The following is a 24,674-nucleotide window of genomic DNA, read 5'->3' on the forward strand; positions in this document are numbered from 1 at the left end:
AACTGTTGCCCAAGAAATCTACAGATTTGGCTAAGGTTCCGCGTTGGTGTGGGGAGGCGTGAGTGTTGATGCCATATGGATAGCCTCGAATTCCTTCTCATGTACGATAATGCCAGGGCCCATGTGGCGACTTGCGAAGCCTGAATATTGAAGTAATGGAGTGGACAGCGGTCCGACCCGACCTGAATCCCATCGAGCATGTGTGGTTCATGCTTGACAGACGTGCTAGTGGTCGTACTGTTCCACCATAGACTCTCCGAGAACTCTCAAACGCTCTCATTGAAGAATGGGAATGGATACCAGCGTAGACTTATACGGAGTGTGTCACATTGGTATCAGGCGGTGATAAATGGTCATAGAGAGCATATTAAGCTCTCTAAGTTCAATGAAAAGTGATTGTTTACACTATGTTTTCGGCACCTGCGGACATCTCAGTTCTCATTACGTAAATGAATTTGGAACGATGATTACCTGTCATGTAATTAATTTGTGAAAGATAAAGGTATAATTTGGTAACATACTAAGTCCTCAATTATGTCCAATGGAGTATAGCAGATGGCCAAGTTTATGTTCTCCAAATTATTCTGAACAGTGTACTTAAAAACATCTATGTTTATCAGCTCGAGAAAATATATACTTACAAATATACCAAAAATATTTAGAGGGCAGTAATAAATGCTTCATTTTTTGTATCCCGTTTTATTTCTAAGTGCCAAACAACAATGAAAATTATTTATCTCATTAAACAGATCTGAATTTTTCACTGTTGAAACTATTTTGATTAAAACATTTATCTGTGTAAGTTATTACTTACACAAAGTGTAGGCTTTTTTTTTGTCCAGGTACTGTAAAACGTGAGTACATTTTCGCATCCAGATATTTCGTTTCTCTTGTAGGAAAAGACTAGTAGGGAAAAACCCAGGCATTCGCGAAACTTTTTCAATGACCCGAGAAAACGGAGCTACAAACAAAATAAAGATTAAAGAGAAACAACAGCACAAAATCCATTACTATAATAGGACTGAGCTCAGCGAGGAAAGGTTAAATTGCGATATCAGCAGACGACGCTACAGCCTCCTGTTTCTATGCATGCGCTGACAGGCTACAGCACACTCAAGATCTTAGAATAATATACTCGGCGCAGTAAACTGATTATTGGCGTCACTGACCCACTTGTGATGTAGCTGGAGGCAGATTCACACAAACATGTGTCGCGAATCCACAACGAGTAGTCCATTTTGGCCAGAAAATCGCTTATGCATAGGAGGCTCAAGTTTGTTCACGAGGTCCTGACCAAGCTCCCAGGGGCAGGGAGTGGAGGAAACAAGCTTCAGCTAACCAAAACCCTACCCACAGTCAGCCACGGGTGAGTGGCGGTGCGGAGGCAACAAGCTGCGCTTTCCTCACGAAGTGCTGCTAGAAAGTTTTCTTTCCTTTTTGTGTGTGCCTGTCGACGTCTCAGCGTTTCCGCTTTTCGTGAGTGGTTGCCTATAATCCAAAGATATGAAGATAAACTAACCTAGTTTTTGCTACATATGTTCATTATGTGCATATTTAGTTATACAGCACACATCCAACCTAAAATCCAAGTCTTCCCACACTTTGGTTGAAGTCCAGAGTAACTGAAGCAATAGCCTCTTCTGTTCTGTTGTTCTGTGTCTCAACTCTGGCAAATCATTAGGTAGTGGCGGAAAGTAGACGCGATCTTGTATAAAGCCCCAAAGGAAAAAGATTTGCATGGCATGAGGTAAGGTGAACACGGAGTCCAGACGGAAAGGTTGCTATTGTTCTGACCATTACAACCAGTCCAGCGGTCAGGGATTTCGACTTTCAACCACTCCTGTACAAAGAGGTGCCACTGGGGAGGGGCTCATCTTGTCCCCAAATAAAGTCTTCGGGTTAACTTTCTAATAGGAGTAACAGACATTATTTCAGCACATCCAGATAAGCCACTCGCATTGTGGCAGCTTCAGCAAAAAATAAAAAAAGTCCATACACTTGACGTCTGGGCCCGGCGCAGAAAACGTTTAATTTTGGGGAATCTCTTTGATACTGAACAGATTCATGAAGATGATCTGGCCCCCAGATAGGAACGTTATGGGTATTTACCACTTAGATCAAAAGTTGCTTTATCACTGAACACCACATGATGAAGAAAGCCATCTTTTCACTTTCAAAGTTATAATGTACACAATAGTCATCTGGCTTTAAAGCATGTACCAACTGTACAACCTGTATAGATAGATGCAAGTGTAGACATTGTCTTAAAGCCTTCCCCACTGTTGTCTTTGGCAACTGAAGTTCAAAACGTGCTTTCCGTATAGGCTTGCTACAACTATGAAGGTAAGATAATCTGACACAGTCGACATCGTCTTCAGATACGTCTGATTGTTCCGTAATTTTACCTTCACACACACTTCCGTTCCTTTCGAATGCCATCGGCTGGTGCTCTTGCTTCATGGGGAATCACAATTAAACTATAAAAGAAATGCTTGTTGAACTGAAATTACAGATTCACTCTTAGTAAACTACTTATCGCAAAAAAAACTTTACACTCAGGAACCGCCATTTTACGTGTGTGGCGCTGCAGTTGGGAAAACAACAAAACATTACTCGTGCAAGCGCTTCTCTAAAACTGCTTGAGCTACTCTGTAGTTGTGAACTTGAAGAAACACTCTACAAAGCTAACAACTGATACTATTTAACTTTATAACTGGGACATTCTTTTATGAACACCCTATACTTTGTCGGGACTCCATTAGCTGCTTTCATATTATGGCTGCTTTTGTTTCAACAAAGCATAAATTATCTACCTTTGACCACAAGCAGATTAATAGAAATTATCTTTTACAAAGGTAATTGCGAAAAAAAAGTCTTGTCATCATACAATAAACATGAAATAAAATAATAATGTGCTCATTGTACTAATTATTATCCCTGGGCTCTTTCCTGGGTTTTAATTATTACTTTGAGACAAACGGAGTATTTTTAGTGATTACAATGTTTTTGTTTCTACAGTGTCTCTATTTCACAATACAAGAAGCAGACACTGTCAGTGACGATTGCAGCTGTGGTGAAAATTACGAAATAGATTCGCATTTGCGACCATGCATTGACGTCCGTCGGAACGTGTCCCGGACCGGGACTCGAAACCGGATTTCCCGCTCTGCGAGCGGTCGCCTCAACAACTTCGGCCACCCGAGCACGCCCCCAAGCTTCCGTATGTCACGTAGTCCCCACTGTTATTCTCGCACAGTTGTGATCCCCGCAAAGGGGACAAATATTGTATGGTCATTTTAGCCCGTACAGGCAAGGATATATCATTAATGGTTACAATGTCTGCGTTTATACAGTGTCTATATCTTCACAATACAATGTCCTTCAGGAGTGCATGCGTGCATGAATGCGAATCTATTTCGTAATGCTGTCTTTACATCGGACCAACTATCCACGAGTAATGTTTAGTTTAGCAATGTTGCAAACCTCTTTGCTCTGCTGAGTAGTGAATTTTGATTCGTTTCTTTAAATGGTGCCCCCATTGCACTATTACCACAGACACTGTAGGCCAGTAACATCCGACTATGATGCTTGGAGGCCCTCTTGGGATGTCATTATCTGGAGACTTCCTATGTCTCCATCTGCAGGAAGCTTGGTGTTTTCTCTCAAACAGTCTTTACACTTGGTGTGAAAGCGAACGTGGACATGGAGCTTTGTCAGCGTTTAGTTTTGAGACGTCACAACATGGAATTACACGTTGCAGAACATTCCGAAGGGCAGAATATGTGTCACATATTTACTTCATGGAGAGGAACGTGACCAGTGAAATGCAGGATCCGTAATCTTCGTCACAAGCAGAACTTGCCGTACTGGATTGCGTCGGTTGCACTTGAAGCCAGTGTTTGGTGGTTTTTATGTAATCACTCACATGTTGTGAGTAAAAAGTGAAACAACCAGAAGATACGGTCGGATGTCAATGTAACTAAGTACACGTACATCATCGGCGGTATGTAACTAATCAGAGACGGAATTCGTTGTGATGCGTAGCACGACCACTAGAATGCGTTACTGTTGTTAACAGCTCTGCTACGGTATACAGGGTGTTTTGAAATCCGCGTCACAAACTTGTAGGACTTGTAACCGAGCTGGGTAGCGCAGTGGTTAGTACACTGGACTCGCATTCGGGAAGACGACGGTTCAAACCTGCGTCCGGGCATACTGATTTAGGTTTTCCATGATTTCCCTAAATCGCTTAAGGCAAATGTCGGGATGGTTCCTTCTAAAGGACACGGCCGCTTTCCTTCTCCATCCTTCCCTGGTTCGAGCTTGTGCTCCGCCTCCAATGACCTCGTTCTTGACGGGACGGTAAACACTAATCTCCTCCTCCTCCCTCTCCAGGACTTCTAGAGAGTAATGAGTACATAATATTTTGGATAGGGACCCATGTGCAGAAACGTCAACGAACGACGCTACAGAGCGTCAAAGTTATAGGGACCGGCGCCTGTAAATGTGTGTATAAACAGGGGGATTCCTTGATGGTATTATAGACTGTTTAGGATGTTGAAGAACGATAAATGTATCCATTTGAGATAAAGGCCCTGTACCAGAAACGAACGAGTTGAAAGTTGTAAGCGCAAACCGTTGTGGTACTTTTGACAGTATGTAATTGTATTGTTGTTGCTAATATTGTAACGTAGAGGACTTTCAGAGGTGGTAGTAAGGAGGAAAACAAGGAAAAAATGTCCAGTAAACATGGACTCTAAACAGCGGAAGTGAGGACCCATAAGCACGTGTTCGTCTCCGCTACTGTGAAGCACGTCTTCTCTATTGAACAAATGCTCTTAGCTCTTCAGTACGCACTGTAGAGCTCTTTTTTAATAGACATTTTGTTCTTCTTTTGGTCCATACTGTCACCTCTGAATGTAGCCTACCCTACAATCTTAGCAACAACAGTACCAATACGTGTATTCCACTGCCAGAGGTATGAGAACGGTTTTCGCAAGTAACTTTCTAGTCTTTCGTTTCCGGTAAAGGGACACTTACATCAAACTGATACATTTATCCTTCTCCATCATCCTAGACAGTTTGTAACGTCATCAATAGATCGTACATACATTTACAGGCGCTGGAACCTATAGCTTTGGCACTCTGTACCGTCGTTGTATGACATTTCCAGACATGGGTTCCTATTCAAAATATTATGTACTCATTATTCTCCACAAGTCCTAGAAGCCTGGTAACAGGAATTTCCGAACATCCCTGTATAAGAGGAGTGAACGCTGTCAAATACTGGATGATCACTGTGAAGGACACGGTGACGTCGTGTTTTGTTGTGAGACAGCGTTATCAGAACGTGGCAGAGATTGGAAACGTACTTTATTGTGGATCTCCATTCGGCCGGCTGGCCGAATCATGCCGTATCGAGATTTTTGGGACATTCAGATGCGACAGTGGCCCCATGTTGGCCTTCTTGGGAACGTGGGGGCAGTCATACTCGTCGTCAAGGTTCTGGTCGACCATGTGTGACCACCATAAGGGAGGATCACCTTATTGTGCGCCGCATACATCCTAACCCCTTCAAATCGACGTCTGCATCCGAGAACAAGTAACGGCAACCCTGCAACGTACCGTGTCATTCCGCACCACTGGCAGAGCAGCTGGACCAGGGAATTACTGTCCCAAGCGTAGGCTGCCATTTACAGCATAAACGACTACATTTGGAGTGGTGCTGTGACCGGGAGGTGTGCGCTGCTGACGAACGGCGTCGCATTGTGTTCAGCGATGAATGGCTCCGCACTACCCAATATGATTATCGTTGGCGGCGATCTGAGGAGAGATCCTAGTCTTTCAATGTTTTGCAGAGGCACTGCGGCGTTACTCCTGGTGCCATGGTGTGGAGAGCCATCGGCTGTGACTCCAGGTCACGCCTGGTAGTGATTGAGCGAATTCGGAAGGTAGGTCGCGGACTTCTTGCATCCTTCTGTGTTACCTCTTCTACGACAGTTTCGTGGTGCCGTTTTTCAACAGGACAATGCTCGTTCACACATGGCACATGTCTCTGTGAACTGTCTGCGTGATGATGTGATGGCCGGCCGGTGTGGCCGTGCGGTTCTAGGCGCTTCAGTCTGGAACCGCGTGACTGCTACGGTCGCAGGTTCGAATCCTGCCTCGGGCATGGATGTGTTTGATATCCTTAGGTTAGTTAGGTTTAAGTAGTTCTAAGTTCTAGGGGACTGATGACCTCAGATGTTAAGTTCCATAGTGCTCAGAACCATTTTTCTTTGATGATGTGATAATGAGGTACTCACGTTGGCCAGCAAGATCTCCAGATCAGTAACAGGTAGAACACGTGTGGGACCAGCTCTGACGTCACGTCCCAGTCGGATCAGTGCATGGGCCAGAGAGGGTGCAACGTCATACCGAGAAGTTGGCTCATATTGCCAAGATCTTTGGAAAACTGACTCGATATTGTAAACATCACATACCCTCTCAACAAATGAAGTTTCATTTCGTTTCCTCCCCCCCCCCCCCCCTCCTCTCTTCTGGTTGCTTCATTATTTTTTTTTTCAGGCAGAGTGTTAAGCCGTTTCAAAGGCATTAACCCATGCAGGGTATCGCGAAAAATCGTCGCTTTGGTGCGGTTTGTTATGACAAAATGACGGGAAACGAGTGTTCGGTGGTTATAGGCTTTTCGTATTTAGTAGTTTTCGTATTATACCTGCTTCTGTGTTACGAAAGCATGACATTTTAAAATACCTAAGCACCGAAGATCTATCAAAAACTAGTCCTTTTGGTACAGTCTGGAACTGCACTGCGACTACGGTCGCAGGTTCGAATCCTGCCTCGGGCATGGCTGTGTGTGATGTCCTTAGGTTAGTTAGGTTTAAGTAGGGGTTGATGACCTCAGATGTTAAGTCCCATAGTGCTTAGAGTCATTTGAACCTTTTTTTTTGGTACAGTCTGTTATTTTTGAATCAGTTGGTTGGAAAATATGTCATGCCCCAGAAAATAAATTTTTCAGGTGACAAAACAAACTACTTGTTTTTTTAATAAAACGACCTTTCCTTGTTGCAATAGCCATAAAAGCCGGTTTTATTTACAAAACAAGTATTTTTGTGCCTTCTGCGGAGGATGAGCACGCAAACAAATTTGTGACATAACAAACTGTTTTACTACAAAACTAGTTTAAGCATCGTGACGTGGAGTTGCCACTTAGCATTTGGTCCCAGAGTGAAACAATGTACACCATTAGAACATAATTTAGCCATAGACTGTGGTGGGTAATCGAGCCTGAATGTACTGGAGATGGCCCCTTTCCGAACCTGTGATGTTGATAAGCAACTAGCGTCCTGTTCGCAGCGGAAGAACTGTGTTATGCAAGTTTATATTATTCATCACAGTAGCAAAAGAGTGTGTTATGAGCATACAGGTTTATTCATATTGTACCCAAAATACAACCACAATCAAAATACAGCAAAGTAGACGATAGTGGGTATGCTTCATCTTTATCTTGTCCATCCTTCGCTGGCTACTGGCAGATACTGTCATAAAATGGCTCGTCAGGTATGTAACACAGAATTTTCATTACATTCTCTCGTTTCTTCTTTTTTGTTGGAACAGATTCACCGTACACTCATTTATATGGACATGGCCCCTTCTCTAACCCAGTACCTTTCTAATGAACACTACTCTTGATGGGACGTAACCCCGTGTTATATCAAACGATGCGTTCAGATATAAAGATCAGTTATCTCTGGTCAACTCATAGATTCTGTTAAATGTCAGATAATAACATACATGCGGTTAAAGTCTTTAGTCTTTGGGAAACCAAAAGATACAAATGTAGATCCATATAACGTGTGTTAGCTGTAGTGTAACAGATAGAAATACAGCCTCTGAAGTGAAAGGCTGCAGATTTGCACCCTGCTATCTGCTAATATTTTTTAATGTTTTCTTTATGATTGTGAGGCTTTAATTTAATAGAACGTACATTTTTAATAGAACGTAATGTACACACTACGATAGCTAACGTACAGTAGCTATTCTATGCTCGTCCAATTTCGTAAACGAATTGTATGGTTTGCGAGTCAGATATAGCCTGTAACTATCACTGCGATCGCAAATAAGATTGTGGAGCACGTTCCGTGTGATCAACCAGCTTGTTTCTGAGCGTGAACCGACCATAGCGAAAACCACTTTTAGCGTGTTTCACGTTCAAAAACACGTCCAGTGTGAGGAAGGCGTTACGGAAACCTTAGAACACTCAGTCAGCCGGTGTTCAGAATTTTTGAAGAGGGAGAAACCTGCACTATGTACTTTTTACAAATTTGCTTGGGTAATTTTTTTTTTTTTTACTTTTAATTCGCGTTCCGAACCTCGTTAGTAGTAGAATGCTGTTACATTAGATATTAATTGCTTTGAGCAATGGTATGCTACAATATCATACTCATTCAAAATATGTCTTGTGGAGATAGTAAACATGTTGACTTGCACTGTGATTTGCAAACAGTTTTAAACTGTAGGCGACCACTCAGTTGTCTGGGTAAGTCATTTCGAAGTTTGGAGAAAGGCAAGTGGTAGCCACCTCCTGTAGAACCATGCCTAGTAAAGCATTGCGACGTTTAAATCAACGTTCATATTGAGGACAACTACACCTTACGTTAACTGATTCTATGTCGATGCTGGACAGAACGTGACAATAGTAGCAGAAAAGGAAACATTTGGTTGCAGTACAACAATAAAGTCTTGTTATTAAACTTTGATTTAGTCATTCTGCCTTTGGTTTTTCATAGGTTATCTAAGGCAACCTCGGCCAATTAAATGGTTTACTTAATAAGGCCATCAATATCGAACAACACTATTGTACATTAAGCAGGATTACGATAGTATAAAAGGAGATATATAACTGCACGCCTGACATCAGTTTGTGAGAAGGCTTCGCAATTTAACACATGAATGAAGAAAAAATCTGTTACCTTAGATATAATTAGAAGATGCATTTGTGACATACTTATCGCCACATTTTACCCTGTAGAGTAACGTTTATTATGCCAGGTAAATACAAACTTAGGTTATTACACAGCCTTCCTACAATTCAGACATGCTCCTGCTTCATTTCGGCTGTGTCAGGTTAAGACTGTATCTCGAACAGGGCGGTTTTTGTCTCTAGCACAGGCCTAGGTTCTTATTTAACAGTTATAAATAGATAGACTCTGTTATGTAAAAGCGTGATCAGCATTACAAACAGATGGTAAAAGGTATCGCCTTAGTACTTTCACAGCCCAATGGAGGGACTCTTTGTTCTTCACACAATGTCCAAAAAGCATTAGTTTACTTTGAATCTTGACTGAGATACACAAGAAGCGACATGAGTGCAACGAATTGCCAAAGCCAGCCATGTTTTAACCAGTTTATAACGTGTTACAAATTATTTTGATTTCCTCTTACATTTAGACGCCGCGGAGTGACTTGTTTTCGTTTCACTTTGGGGAGGCTACAGCCTCAAAACGCGACGCGTAAGATGCAATCATGTCTCTTCTTGTGTATCTCAGTCAAGGATTCAAAGTAAACTAATGATTTATGGACATTGCATGAAGAACAAAGGTTCCCTCTATTGGGCTGTGAAAGTACTAAGGCGATATCTTTTACTATCTGTGTGTAATGCCTACCTCGCTCTTATTTAACAGACTGTATGCCTAATGTAACACATTACATTCTACACGTTTCTCACTTTTCCCAAAATCCCCTTCTTGGAATATAACTTAAGTGAATTAATGTAGTTAGACCTAGTACTTCTCCTTCAATAATGTAGTGAAACGCAATCAACCTTTGAAATCCTGGCATATGTCTGTCATAATCTTAAGGCTGACTAGTGAAGAATGCATTTTCATCAGCTGCTTTCATGCAGTGTTCTACCTTCATTTCTTTCCGCCAGTAACGATATTAAAACCAGCAAAGCTATGTTTTTCGTGCTTTTAATATGCCATGGAAAATGAATACCACAGTCCACATACATTATGTTTTATATGTACATTCACATTTTTTTACTTAAATAGAAACACAAAGACGTAACACATTTCTTTTAATAAATATAATCTCACCGTTAGCATTGGCAGTGAAAGCTCCTTAGTACTTGAGAGACCGAAGACTACATTGAACAAGTACACAAAAGGCAATGGCCACACTTTAGTGACAATAGATGAGTCGTATGCGGGAAAAAATATAAATCCGCATTGACGGGCTGCGTACAGTATAATCACTGTTGCTGTCATTTGTCCGAGACCAATCACTCGAGCAGATGGAAACCCGTACTTTGTAAGGACTACCTTGCACACTACCTGTAAAAGAAACAAAAATTAAACAACGTAACTTAATTGTTGTGACATGACATACTTTCTTCTACATTTACTTTATTTTTATTCGAACGTTTCTCACATTTATAGTGAATCTAGCTTTTCTTGTAGCGAAAACTGTTGTATTCTCTTCCACTCTATCTATGTAGGTGTTCCTGGCAGCTCAATCGTGGATCTAATGTCATCTGCAGCGTACCAACTTTTTCATTTCTGACTGCAACATAAGTGGAAGAGTAAACGATCAAATATAAACAGAAATGCATCTTCAAGAAGGTAGGGGGGGGGGAGCAACTCAGGAAGAGCAATCGCTTTTTTGGATGCGTTCAGGCATGAAAAACCCAAATTTCCTGAGAAGAAGGACGCTTAGCGCCATTGATGGTCATGCTTCAGTTACAGTAGTAAATTGGTCTTTGTTCCCAGGACACTGGAAAAAGAAACAGCGCTCACTCAACTAAGCCAGAGAAAACCAAAGACTAACTAGTGATAAAGAGCAAGCACACTAACGAATTTTCCGTCTCAGCTTTGATTCATTTCAGTATGGCGTTGTTCACTTTGACACTGGGGCAATCCAGAATTTTTTATCACTTTTTTCTTAATCCAGCTTTTGTGCGGTTTTCGAGGTGAACTTTGTCAACTGTTCTATTGAAAGAAATTCTGTAGAAAGTATGTGCAGAAGGTGAGAAACCGTTAGATGTATTTTGCAATGCATATGGACCGTCCGTCAAGCCGGGTTCTAGACTGCAAGCGACTTGCCGATTGGAGTGAAAGCAGGGATCACCAAACTCTGTCCACACCATAAACGTTATCTGTTTCTCCCCTCATCAATGTCAACGCTACGGTGTGCACCACAGATAGACAATGTTTTGCTTATGACTCTCTGTCTGTCTTTCTTTCTTTCTCTCTTCAAGAAGTTATATAACAGAGTCGGAAACCTCTTAGTTACTTGTTAATGTATTGCTCGTTGCGTTTGTTTAATGTCTTCCAAAATGAACACAGCAATTTCCGAATAACGTCACTATATTTACAATAACATGGAAACTGGTATAGACAGTGGCATGTTAAATATTACAGGATTTAGGTTAGCATCTTACTCCTATAGATCGGGTATGCAGAATGGAGGAATAGCCATATTTGTAAAATAATGCAATTAAGAACATTTATATTAATAAATTTTGCTGAGAGCAGCATATAGCAGCGTGTACAACAGAAACAGAATTTCGCAACAAACTCTTTACAGTAAAAACTGTGTACAGGACATCTTCAAAAATTTGTACTTAATTCATACATCACTTAGAAACTCTACTTGTCTCTTTAACAGATTTAAAAAGATAAGTGATAGTTGTAGATTTTCTAAATCTTCTCCCGTAAGAATTTGTGAGACGGAAAACGAAAAGGGACTGCTTGTCGAAAATTTTGGATTTTTAGCTATTGTAATTTTTATGTTCAGCATTAAATTCTGAACAATATGTAAAAGAAATAAATTTTTGTGTCCAAATTTGAGTGAATTAGGACAGGTTAAATATCTGTGATGAAAGAGAGTTCTTTTGAGATAATGAGTTTTGAAGTTTCACTTCATTACCATTGTTTAATTGGACACATTTAAGAAACAAATTCCGCATATATATTACCCTTAAAAAGTCTTTGCCATGTGGTACAGAGTTTTTTCAGTTAACATTACGTATGTAATTAACCCCTTGAGACTATAATACATTGCACTATAAGTAAATTTAAAATCAAGTAAATTGTCCCCAAATTGAGAGAAATTTTTGAACCCTGTGCTGTTTTCTTTCGGCAAAATGTCGGCATTTTTATTATATGTTATTCCCAACTGCAAACTGGCAACACCTGTAGGCATTTATAACTCTGATATAATAAGGGACTACTTTTTTTTGCACAGTTATAACCACAAAATGTGCGTTGTTTGTACAAAACTACTCTCAGCTCCTTAAAACGCCTCTAAAATTTAGAAGATGCTATTTTGTGAAGCATTTCATACACAGCTCTGAGATTTTGAGAATGGGCCTGCTGTCAGGCGGATGTCATTTCCCAATAGCAACAAAATGTCCGTTTTCAGAAGACTGACATCGATTGCTTTTAATGATGCAATTGACTCCAATTGGAGTCAAACAACTTTCAGATCGGTACGGGCGTGTACAGAATGAAGGAAATTATTATAATACAGAAAACACGAAAATGGATATCTTAGACACTATCAACGTTTTTCTTGTGTAGCTTTTACAGGGACCACAACTTCTTCAGTAGCCAATGGCGTAACGATAATCGCTTTTCATTTTACAGCCACTGGCTCATTTATTTTTCAATGCCCCTTGTACATGCTTGTACAGCTTTACGTTTGTCCTCTAGCCATTCCTGTTAAGCCGTTTTGCACTTTCTGTCAATATCATTTTTTAGACGTCTGTAATCAATTCATCTGTTGCATTTTTATATTTTTTCCTTTCATCAATTAAATTCAGTATCTCCTGTGATATCCAAGGATTTCTACTATGCTTTGTCCATTTACGTATTTGACCTTCTGCTTTCTTCACTATTTCACCTCTCAAAGCCACCTACTCCTCTTCTACTGTATTCCCTTCCCGCGCTTCAGTCAAACGTTGGCTAATGCTCCCTTTGAAACTCTCAATAATTTCTGGTGTTGTCGATTTATCGAGGTCCCTGTTCGTAATTTTCTATCATTTTGCGTTTTCTTTGGTGTTAAAGTACAGTTCGTAACTAATAAATTGTGATCCGAGTCCACATCTGCCCCTGGAAATGTCTTAAAGTTTAAAATCTGCTCCCGAAATCTCTCTCTTACCACTATATAATCAATATGAAACATACCAATGTCTGCAAGTCTCTTTCACGTATACAGTCTGCTTCCATGACATTTAAACCAAGTGTTAGCGATAGTTAAATTACGCTCTGTGCAAAATTCTACCATGCAGCTTCCTTTTTCATTTCTTTCCCCCAATCCATGCTCAACTGCTGTTTTTCCTTCTCTTCCTTTTCCTACTATCGAATTTCATTCCTCCAGCGTAAATAAATCTTCATCTCCGTTAATCTCTGAATTTCTTCTTTTATCTCATCATACATTTTTTTTTTTCATCATCTACGTAGCTAGTTGGCATATAAACTTCTACTAATTTGGTGCGAGTAGGCTTCGTGTCTTCTTGGCTATGATAATGCGTTCACTATGCTGTTCACAGTAGCTTACCTGCATTCCTGTTTTCTTATTTATTATCGTACCCACTTCTGTATTATCCATATTTGATCTTGTATTTATAATCGTCTACTTACCTTACCAGCAATCCTGTTTCCCCTGCGACCGAGCTTCACTAATTCTCACTATATATAACATCAACCTCACTATTTCTCTCCTTAAATTTTGTAGCGTACCTGGCCGATTAACGGCTCTAACATTTTACATTCCGACTAGTAGAACGCCAGTTTTGTTTTTCCTGATGAGACGTCTTCTGAGGAGTCCCCTCACGGTGATCCGATGGGGGACTATTGTACCTCCGGGAAGTCTCGTATGGTGCTGCAAAACGACCCATCTTGGGGCAATTACTTTCTCTGTTGATAAAAAGTTAATGAATGTTAATGAATGGTATCTACCCATTGCATTGTTACTAAACTTTGAAAAGATTTCAGAATTAGCCCTCACTCTGCAGCAGAATGTGCGCTATTTTTAAACTTCCTGTAAGATTTCCGCAGACAAGCAGGTGCAGCTTAGACATAGAGTTGTAACTGAAATGCCACCCCCAACATAGACTACCCAGTTTAAAAAAATCCACTTTACTCATTCCGAGAGGAGGACGTTGTCCATTCACCTCGAATTTCTCATGCGAATACAATGTAGATTCCTCTCGTTTACTCGCGTTATTTTCGAAGACAGAAGAAATCGTAACATACACGCATTTTCACATCGCTAAAGTATGGTTAATTCTTGTGAAAATCCTGTACAACAGTATGGCATTGGTTATATTTCCTCTAAGCATTCTCTCATCACGTAAAAAAGTGTGTTCTTATATGTTTAAAATCTGTTATGACCTGCATCACAGGACTAGAACTTTAAACTCATTTCTGGCCCACGACGGAGTGCTAACAGCATGCTCACCGGACGCCTCATCACTTCCGAGGTCTTTAAATGCTTCGTCACCTATGAAGTCTCGTAAAGTAGTCAAATAGCAGCACAGAGTAGTTGAAGTTTCAGGTTAGTATTACATATCACTTCATAAATTCGGTATATATCTGATTTTATTACGATGGATATCTTTCCTTGTGGAGACGGAAGACTGAAATTCTGTTAAAGACAACGAAAAAGAAGCCTGATTACTGCCCCAACTCGTGAATCACATCCTTGGCATTTCAACAAATTATTATTACCAGAATAATAACATCCAACCCCTTTGTCCTCTCACTCTTACATGAACTCCTCCACAAGAGATTTAAATCAAAACTCGAATCAGTTGAATACGAAAACTTTCAACTACGCTCTGGCATATATTACATTCACATTCAATTTCTCCAACTGAGCCTGCCTGACTACACGTACACGTAAACAGATATAAAGAAAACAGAGTGAACAGACTTTACTTTTCAGCATATACTTCGTTAGGTTGGCAACATGTACATAAACAAACCAAATAAGGAGAGATATAAACTGAATACATAGTATTTACGACTCTGAATCAGTTTTTGGTGAAATATTCGCAGCTAGTGACAGAAGAATAATTGTGCTCCACACCAATTAGCGCAAAGAACATAAAAATTTCGGAGGAAAAAAGTTTGCAACATGAAAATGTGCTTACGTCTTGTGTATTGTATAGTGCGATCTACAGCCTGCGACCAACTGAGAGGAAACGCAGATGCCAGCCAAAAATTCTATTAGCTGTCAGTAATCACTTATTCACTTAAAAAATAAGACCTGGACTGTTTCATAATCTACAAATATCACAAAGCTTCCACTGGAAGTGTCTTAAAGTAAAAGGCGAAAAGCGTGTAGAACAAATAAAATACGTCACAGGAAGAAAATGGCGTTTGTTATTTACAAAACGAGTATTTCTGTGCTTGCTGCAGGCACGTAAACAAATTACTTGTTCATTATTTCGTTTTGCCTTAAGATATTTTGTTTATTTGCAAAGTTTAGAACACTTTATAATTACATGTAATAACAACATGTTGCCTGTTACCCTTTCCAGCATCGCTAAAACAGTCTTTACAGTCAGGATGTGTAGTCCTTGATATGTCGATTTCTTTTACCGAAAGATTTTACATCCCTGATCGAATCTTTGTGTCAAACACCTTGGCATAAAGTACCAAATATAATACTATGTGAATCGTTTTCAGTATTAAGTCTCACTGATCACAGTCTTGCAAGTAGTTATGAAGGATCAGTCATAATAATTGCTTTCACAATTATATCACTTTAGGCATTATAACCCAATTACCGATTCCTTATTTGGTTGCCAAAATACCGTATTTATTTTTTAACCTGCTTTCTCCGACAAAAACGGTAATTAAAAATAGTTTCATACGACGTGCATGTATCATTCAATATGCCTGAAATGGCCACATGATATCTGAAGTCAGCGGAAAAGCCTCCACTGCACAACAAACGTATGGCAGCATACGTTAAAGTGCATTACGATACATCTGCCACGGAAGGCGTCTACACAGTTTTGAGAACTGCCAGTGCATTCGAAAGTCGTAAATAATAGGTAACCAATCATTGGTTGTTGTTTCATGGAGGAATACATGTCTTATGGGAAATGCTGCAAATGGCAGAGTGGCCATAAAAGTAATTAAACTTCTTCATTTGCTGACGGTCGCCATAAGAAAACTGCATTCAAGTGGTAACTTCTCCCTAACATAAGGCTGTTTGCAGAGACTAATAGAGGTGTATGCACAAACACATCACAAATACATGTGCTAGGGGCTGCATTAAACAAATATTCTGGCAGTAAATACAGAACTGACCTACCTAATGAAAAGTGATGTTATTTACTGTTGGGCTGCAATAATAAGAAATACAATTCGTCTGTGTGTTGATACAGTGTTGCAACGTAGTCTCTCCTCTGCAGGCCTCTTCATCTCTACATAACTACTGCACCCATTCTAATCTGCTTACCGTTGGCAAGCCTTTGTCTCACTCTTCCATTTAGCCTCCATTATCAAACTAACGATTCTTTGATGCCTCATAATATGTCCTTCCAAGTAACCCCTTTTGTAGCAAAGTGGTGCCATAATTTCCTCTTCCTCCTCTATTTAATTCAGTACCTCTTCTTTAGTTATACGATCCTCGTATCTAATCTTCAGCATTGTTATTTATCACCTACGTTTTAAAAGCATCCATTGCCTTCTTGACAGAACTGTTCATCGTCCACGTTTCACTTGCATACAAGGCTACACTTGACACAAGTACCTTTGTAAAATAGTACCCAACCATCAAAATTTATATTCGATGTGAACAAATTTTCTTGCTATTGACAGTTTTCATTTTATATCCTCTCTACTTCTGCCTTCTCAATTACTGCTTCCCTTTCAAGTCATTGCAGTCTTAGAAATGCGGTTTGGTTTCTGTGTTTGTGTCCCTGTGTTTTATCGATGATACCTCCAGAGCTTCAAAGAATGTTTTTCAATTAAGTTTGTCAAAACCTTTCTCTAAACATGCAAATGCTATAAACACAGTCTTGCCGTTCTTCAGTCTGTCTACGTAGCTAAATGGTAGGATCAGTATTGCCTTGAGTGTTCAGACATTTCACAGGAATCTAACATTGTGTTCATATTAGTATGTATAACTCCTCCCCCTCTTCGCTCACAGCTGCAAGCGGCGCTGACTTCGGTCGCGCAGCTTGAGGCTGTTGCCAATGGGCACCACTGTGGGGAGCCGGACTTGGGTATCACGGGGATGTCAAACTCGTCCCGTCTGTCCCCAGATCGGTCTGCCGCTGTGGTTGCCCCGGTTGCTGTCCGCAGTGGGGCTGAGCCCTCGCCTGTGGTTGATTGGGAGGTCGTTCCAAGGCGTGGCAGGCAGCGAAAGACGTCCCTGGAGGCTGATCAGAAAGCCTCCCCAGTGCGTCTGACAAACAGGTTTCAGGTACTGTCTCTGGCTGAGCCAGATGCAGCTGCCTGCCCTGTTTCAGAGGATGATTCTCAGCCTTCAAGGGCCGGGCAATCGCGGAGGGTGGGCTTATTGGTAGTTGGGAGCTCCAATGTTAGGCGCGTAATGGGGCCCCTTAGGGTTACGGCGGCTAAGGAGGGGAATAAATCCAGTGTGCACTCCGTGTGCATTCCGGGTGGAGTCGTTCCTGATGTGGAAAGGGTAATTCCGGATGCCATGAAGAGCACAGGGTGCAGCCAGCTGCAGGTGATGTCACATGTCGACACTAATGACGTGTGTCGCTTTGGATCTGAGGAAATTCTCTCTGGATTCCAGCGGCTATCTGATTTGGTGAAGGCTGCCGGTCTTGCTTACGAGATGAAGGCAGAGCTCACCATCTGCAGCATCGTTGACAGAACCGACTGCGGACCTTTGGTGCAGAGCCGGGTGGAGGGTCTGAATCAGAGGCTCAGACGATTTTGCGACCGTGTTGGCTGCAGATTCCTAGACTTGTGCCATAGGGTGGTGGGGTTTCGGGTTCCGCTGAATATGTCAGGAGTTCACTACACTCAGATGGCGGCTACACGGGTAGCGGAGGCTGTGTGGCGTGGACTGGGCGGTTTTTTAGGTTAGAAGGCCTCGGGAAAGTACGGGGTGGGCTGCAATCTCAAAGGGTGCATGGCAAATACAGGACGTGCTTGGATCAAGGAACAGTCGGAATTGTAGTTGTAAATTGTTGTAGTTGTGCTGGGAAAGTCCCTGAGCTTCAAGCGCTAATAGAAAGCACAGAAGCTGAAATCGTTATAGGTACAGAAAGCTGGCTGAAGCCTGAAATAAGTTCTGCAGAAATTTTTACGAAGTCTCAGACGGTGTTCAGGAAAGATTGATTAGGCAGAATTGGTGGTGGAGTGTTTGTGTCTGTCAGTAGAGGTTTATCTTGTAGTGAAGTCGAAGTAGATACTCTGTGCGAATTGGTATGGGTGGAGGTTATACTTAACAGCCGAACTAAGTTAATAATTGGCTCCTTCTACCGACCCCCAGACTCTGATGATATAGTTGCTGAACAGTTCAGAGAAAATTTGAGTCTCGTAACAAATAAATACCCCACTCATACGGTTATAGTTGGTGGAGACTTGAACCTTCCCTCGATATGTTGGCAAAAATACTGGTTCAAAACCGGTGGAAGGCAGAAAACATCTTCCGAGATTGCCCTAAATGCTTTCTCCGAAAATTATTTCGAGCAGTTAGTCCACGAACCCACGCGAATTGTAAATAGTTGCGAAAACACGCTTGAACTCTTAGCCACAAAGAATCCAGAGCTAATAGAGAGCATCATAACTGATACAGGGATTAGTGATCACAAGGTAGTTGTACCTAGGCTCAATACCGTTTCTTCCAAATCCGCCAGAAACAAACGCAAAATAATTTTATTTAAAAAAGCGGATAAAGTGTCACTAGAAGCCTTCCTAAGAGACAATCCCCATTCCTTCCTAACTGACTATGCAAATGTAGACGAGATGTGGCTCAAATTCAAAGATATAGTAGCAACAGCAATTGAGAGATTCATACCTCATAAACTGGTAAGAGATGGAACTGATCCCCCATGGTACACAAATAAGGTCCGAACGCTGTTGCAGAGGCAACGGAAAAAGCGTGCGAAGTTCAGAAGAACGCGAAATCCCGAAGACTGGCTAAAATTTACAGACGTGCGAAATTTGGCACGGACTTCAGTGCGAGATGCCTTTAATAGGTTCCACAACGAAACATTGTCTCGAAATTTGGTAGAAAATCCGAAGAAATTCTGGTCATGTGTAAAGTACACAAGCGGCAAGACGCAGTCAATACCTTCGCTGCGCAGTGCCGATGGTACTGTTACCGACGACTGTGCCGCTAAAGCGGAGTTATTGAGCGCAGTTTTCCGAAATTCCTTCACCAGGGAAGACGAATGGAATATTCCATAATTTGAAACACGAACAGCTGTTAGCATGAGTTTCTTAGAAGTAGATATCTTAGGGGTTGCGAAGCAACTCAAATCGCTTGATACGGGCAAGTCTTCAGGTCCAGATTGTATACCGATTAGGTTCCTTTCAGATTACGCTGATACAATAGCTCCCTACTTAGCAATCATATACAGCCGCTCGCTCACCGATAGATCTGTACCTACAGATTGGAAAATTGCGCAGGTCGCACCAGTGTTTAAGAAGGGTAGTAGGAGTAACCCATCGAACTATAGACCTATATCATTGACGTCGGTTTGCAGTAGGGTTTTGGAGCATATACTGTATTCAAACATTATGAATCACCTCGAAGGGAACGATCTATTGATACGTAATCAGCATGGTTTCAGAAAACATCGTTCTTGTGCACGAAGTAATGGCCGCTATCGACAGGGGATCACAAGTTAATTCCGTATTTCTAGATTTCCGGAAAGCTTTTGACACCGTTCCTCACAAGCGACTTCTAATCAAGCTGCGGGCCTATGGGGTATCGTCTCAATTGTGCGACTGGATTCGTGATTTCCTGTCAGGAAGGTCGCAGTTCGTAGTAATAGACTTCAAATCATCGAGTAAAACTGAAGTAATCTCAGGTGTTCCCCAGGGAAGCGTCCTGGGACCTCTTCTGTTCCTGATCTATATAAATGACCTGGGCGACAATCTGAGCAGTTCTCTTAGGTTGTTCGCAGATGATGCTGTAATTTACCGTCTAGTAAGGTCATCCGAAGACAAGTATCAGTCGCAAAGCGAATTAGAAGAGATTGCTGTATGGTGTGGCAGGTGGCAGTTGACGCTAAATAACGAAAAGTGTGAGGTGGTCTACATGAGTTCCAAAAGAAATCCGTTGGAATTCGATTACTCGATAAATAGTACAATTCTCAAGGCTGTCAATTCAACTAAGTACCTGGGTGTTAAAATTACGAACAACTTCAGTTGGAAAGACCACATAGATAATATTGTGGGGAAGGCGTGCCAAAGGTTGCGTTTCATTGGCAGGACACTTAGAAGATGCAACAAGTCCACTAAAGAGACAGCTTACACTACACTCGTTCGTCCTCTGTTAGAATATTGTTGCGCGGTGTGGGATCCTTACCAGGTGGGATTGACGGAGAACATCGAAAGGGTGCGTTTCATTGGCAGGACACTTAGAAGATGCAACAAGTCCACTAAAGAGACAGCTTACACTACACTCGTTCGTCCTCTGTTAGAATATTGTTGCGCGGTGTGGGATCCTTACCAGGTGGGATTGACGGAGAACATCGAAAGGGTGCAAAAAAGGGCAGCTCGTTTTGTATTATCACGTAATAGGGGGGAGAGTGTGGCAGAAATGATACGCGAGTTGGGATGGAAGTCATTAAAGCAAAGACGTTTTTCGTCGCGGCGAGATCTATTTACGAAATTTCAGTCAGCAACTTTCTCTTCCGAATGCGAAAATGTTTTGTTGAGCCCAACCTACATAGGTAGGAATGATCATCAAAATAAAATAAGAGAAATCAGAGCTCGAACAGAAAGGTTTAGGTGTTCGTTTTTCCCGCGCGCTGTTCGGGAGTGGAATGGTAGAGAGGTAGTATGATTGTGGTTCGATGAACCCTCTGCCAAGCACTTAAGTGTGAATTGGGGAGTAGTCATGTAGATGTAGATTCCTTCCACTTTCTAGCCTTCTCTTAATTGCTTAGTTCTGGCTTACCAAATGAGTTCTTGACAGCTGCTTCTCCTTTGAGCAAAGTTTTATTTCTTCTTTCTCATTTTCATTCTCCTATATTTTCCAAGTGCAAAATCGCATTGTGATTTTGGACGCTCTGTCAACGTCATTATTAGACATTTCTATTGCCAATGGCTTACTTTATTTGCCGCATTTTTATATTTTTCCCTCTCGTCAAATAAATTTAATACATCACGTTTTATCCAAAGATTTCTACTGTACCTTTTTCCCATTCATGTCCTCTGTTGCATTCACGACTTCTTCTCTCAAAGATATCCATTCATATTGTAGTGAATTCCTTCCTCTGTTTCAGTCAGTCGTTGCCTTACGGTACCTTTAAGATTATCGAAAAAATTCAAGTTCCATCTCCTTAATTTGCTACCGTTTACCGTCTCTTTAGTTGTAAACTGCAGCTCGTAACCAATAAATTATTGCCGATTTGCGTCTGCACCGGGAAATGTCTTATAATTTACAATTTGGTTTCGAAAACTCTATTCCAAATATGTATTATTCTTTCATGATTCTTAATCAAGGTGATTACATTATGCTCTGTGCGAAATTCTATCAGGTGGCTTCCCCTGTCATCCTTTCCCCCAAGCCTTTGTGTTCTTATTGTTTTCTCTTCCTGTACCTCCTACCGCGTCACATTTTAAATTTTTGTCTCGCTTAACTGTCTGAATAATCTTTTTTATCGTACATTGTTTCAATGAGTCATGAGACAGTGACTAATCATGAACGGTAGTCATGAAATCTGTTTATGGTGAAATGAGAAAACATGAATAATGAAATATGTGAAAGAGTACATTATACAGAAAATGAAAAATTGGTATGTGTTCACCCAACTTCGTCTTTTCTTCCTGTAGGTGCACGATATAGTTAATCAAACGCACCGGGCATTTCAGTGGGTCCCGCCCCCTACCTCAGTGGTAGACCCGTCATTAGCTACCGCTAGCATCTGCCGCTTCCAGATGTTGTTGTGGTCTTCAGTCCAGAGACTTGTTTGATGCAGCTCTCCATGCTACTCTATCCTGTGCAAGCTTCTTCATCTCCCAGAACCTACTGCAACCTACATCCTTCTGAATCTGTTTAGTGTATTCATCTCTTGGTCTCCCTCTAAAATTTTTACCCTCTGCGCTGCCCTCCAATATTAAGTTGGTGATCCCTTGATGCCTCAGAACATGTCCTACCAACCGATCCCTTTCTTCTAGTCAAGTTGTGCCACAAACTTCTCTTCTCCCCAATTCTATTCAATACCTCCTCATTAGTTACGTGATCTACCCACCTTATCTTCAGCATTCTTCTGTAGCACCACATTTCGAAAGCTTCTATTCTCTTCTTGTCCAAACTGGTTATCGTCCATGTTTCACTTCCATACATGCCTACACTCCAAACAAATACTTTCAGAAACGACTTCCTGACACTTAAATCTATACTCGATGTTAACAAATTTCTCTTCTTCAGAAACGATTTCCTTGCCATTGCCAGTCTACGTTTTATATCCTCTCTACTTCGACCATCATCAGTTATTTTACTCCCTAAATAGCAAAACTCCTTTACTACTTTAAGTGTCTCATTTCCTAATCTAATTCCCTCAGCATCACCCGATTTAATTTGACTACATTCCATTATCCTCGTTTTGCTTTTGTTGATGTTCATCTTATATCCTCCTTTCAAGACACTGTCCGTTCCGTTCAGCTGCTCTTCCAGGTCATTTGCCGTCTCTGACAGAATTACAATGTTATTGGCGAACCTCTAAGTTTTTATTTCTTCTCCATGGATTTTAATTCCTACTCCGAATTTTTCTTTTGTTCCCTTTACTGCTTGCTCAATATACAAATTGGAATAACATCTGAGCCGGCCAGGGTGACCGAGCGGTTCTGGGCAATACAGTCTGGAACCGCGCGACCGCTACGGTCGCAGGTTCGAATCCTGTCTCGGGCATGGATGTGTGTGATGTCCTCAGGTTAGTTAGGTTTGAGTAGTTCTAAGTTTTAGGGGACTGATGACCTTAGAAGTTAAGTCCCATAGTGCTCAGAGCCATTTGAACCTAAATCTCTGTCTTACCATTATATAATCTATCTGATACCTTCTAGTATCTCCAGGGTTCTTCCATGTGTACAACCGTCTTTCATGATTCTTGAGCCCAGTGTTAGCTGTGATTAAGATATGCTCTGTGCAAAATTCTACCAGGCGGCTTCCTCTTTCATTTCTTCCCTCCAATCCATATTCACCTACTACGGTCCTTCTCTTCCTTTTCCTACTATCGAATTCCAGTCCCCCATGACTATTTAATTTTCGTCTCCCTTCACTATCTGAAGAATTTCTTTTATCTCATCATACATTTCATCAATCTCTTCGTCATCTGCGGAGCTAATCGGCATATAAACTTGTACTACTGTGATAGGCATGGGCTTTGCATCTACCTTGGTCACAATAATGCGTTCACTATGCTGTTTGTAGTAGCTTACCCGCATTCCTATTTTCCTATTCATTATTAAACCTACTCCTGCATTACCCCTATTTGATTTTGTATTTATAACCCTGGATTCACTCGACCAGAAGTCTTGTTCCTCCTGCCACCGAACTTCACTAATTCCCACTATATCTAACTTTAACCTATCCATTTCCCTTTTTAAGTTTTCTAACCTACCTGCCCGATTAAGGGATCTGACATTCCACGCTCCGACCCATAGAACGCCAGTTTTCTTTCTCCTGATAATAACGTTCTCTTGAGTAGTCCCCGCCCGGAGATCCGAATGGAGGTCTATTTTACCTCCGGAATATTTTACCCAAGAGGACGCCATCATCATTTAACCATACAGTAAAGATGCATGCCTACGGGATAAATTATGGCTGTAGTTCCCTCTTACTTTCAGCTGTTCGCAGTACGAGCACAGCAAGGCCGTTTTGGTTAGTGTTACAAGGCCAGATCATTCAATCATCCAGACTGTTGCCCCTGCAACTACTGAAAAGGCTGCTGCCCCTCTTCAGGAACCACATCTTTGTCTGGCCTCTCAACAGATACCCCTCCGTTGCGGTTGCACCTACGGTACGGCTATCTGTATCGCTGAGGCACGCAAGCCTCCCCACCAACGGAAAGGTCCATGGTTCATGGCAGAAAGGAACGCCAATTCCACGAGCCGCCGCGTCAACGCGGAAAACGCTTGCCGTTGCTGCACGCCGCGCTGTAGTGGGAACCGGCCTTAAAAGTCTCGCTGCCACGCATTCTGTCATTTTTCTGCAAGCTACCGCCATTGGAATCCGTCACGGTTAGGTTTTAGGGGCCATGTACACGTTGATACCTTTTCGCTTGTGTTAAAACCTCCCAATCTCTAAAACTAGTGGTCCTAGAATTTGTAACCATGCCTGACATACAAGTATGCTCTCGCAGGTTGCCAGAATGGCAGGAAGCAGCAGCAGCTGAGGTAGCTCGTGCCGCTTTATTTTGAGAGCAGATTATATCTGCAAAAGTTAAGAGTTTCAGGAACAAGTTGCCCAGTTATTGCATCTATATCTACATCTACATGATT

This window comes from Schistocerca piceifrons, chromosome 2 (genome assembly GCF_021461385.2).
Source record: "Schistocerca piceifrons isolate TAMUIC-IGC-003096 chromosome 2, iqSchPice1.1, whole genome shotgun sequence".
Classification (NCBI taxonomy): Eukaryota; Metazoa; Arthropoda; class Insecta; order Orthoptera; family Acrididae; genus Schistocerca; species Schistocerca piceifrons.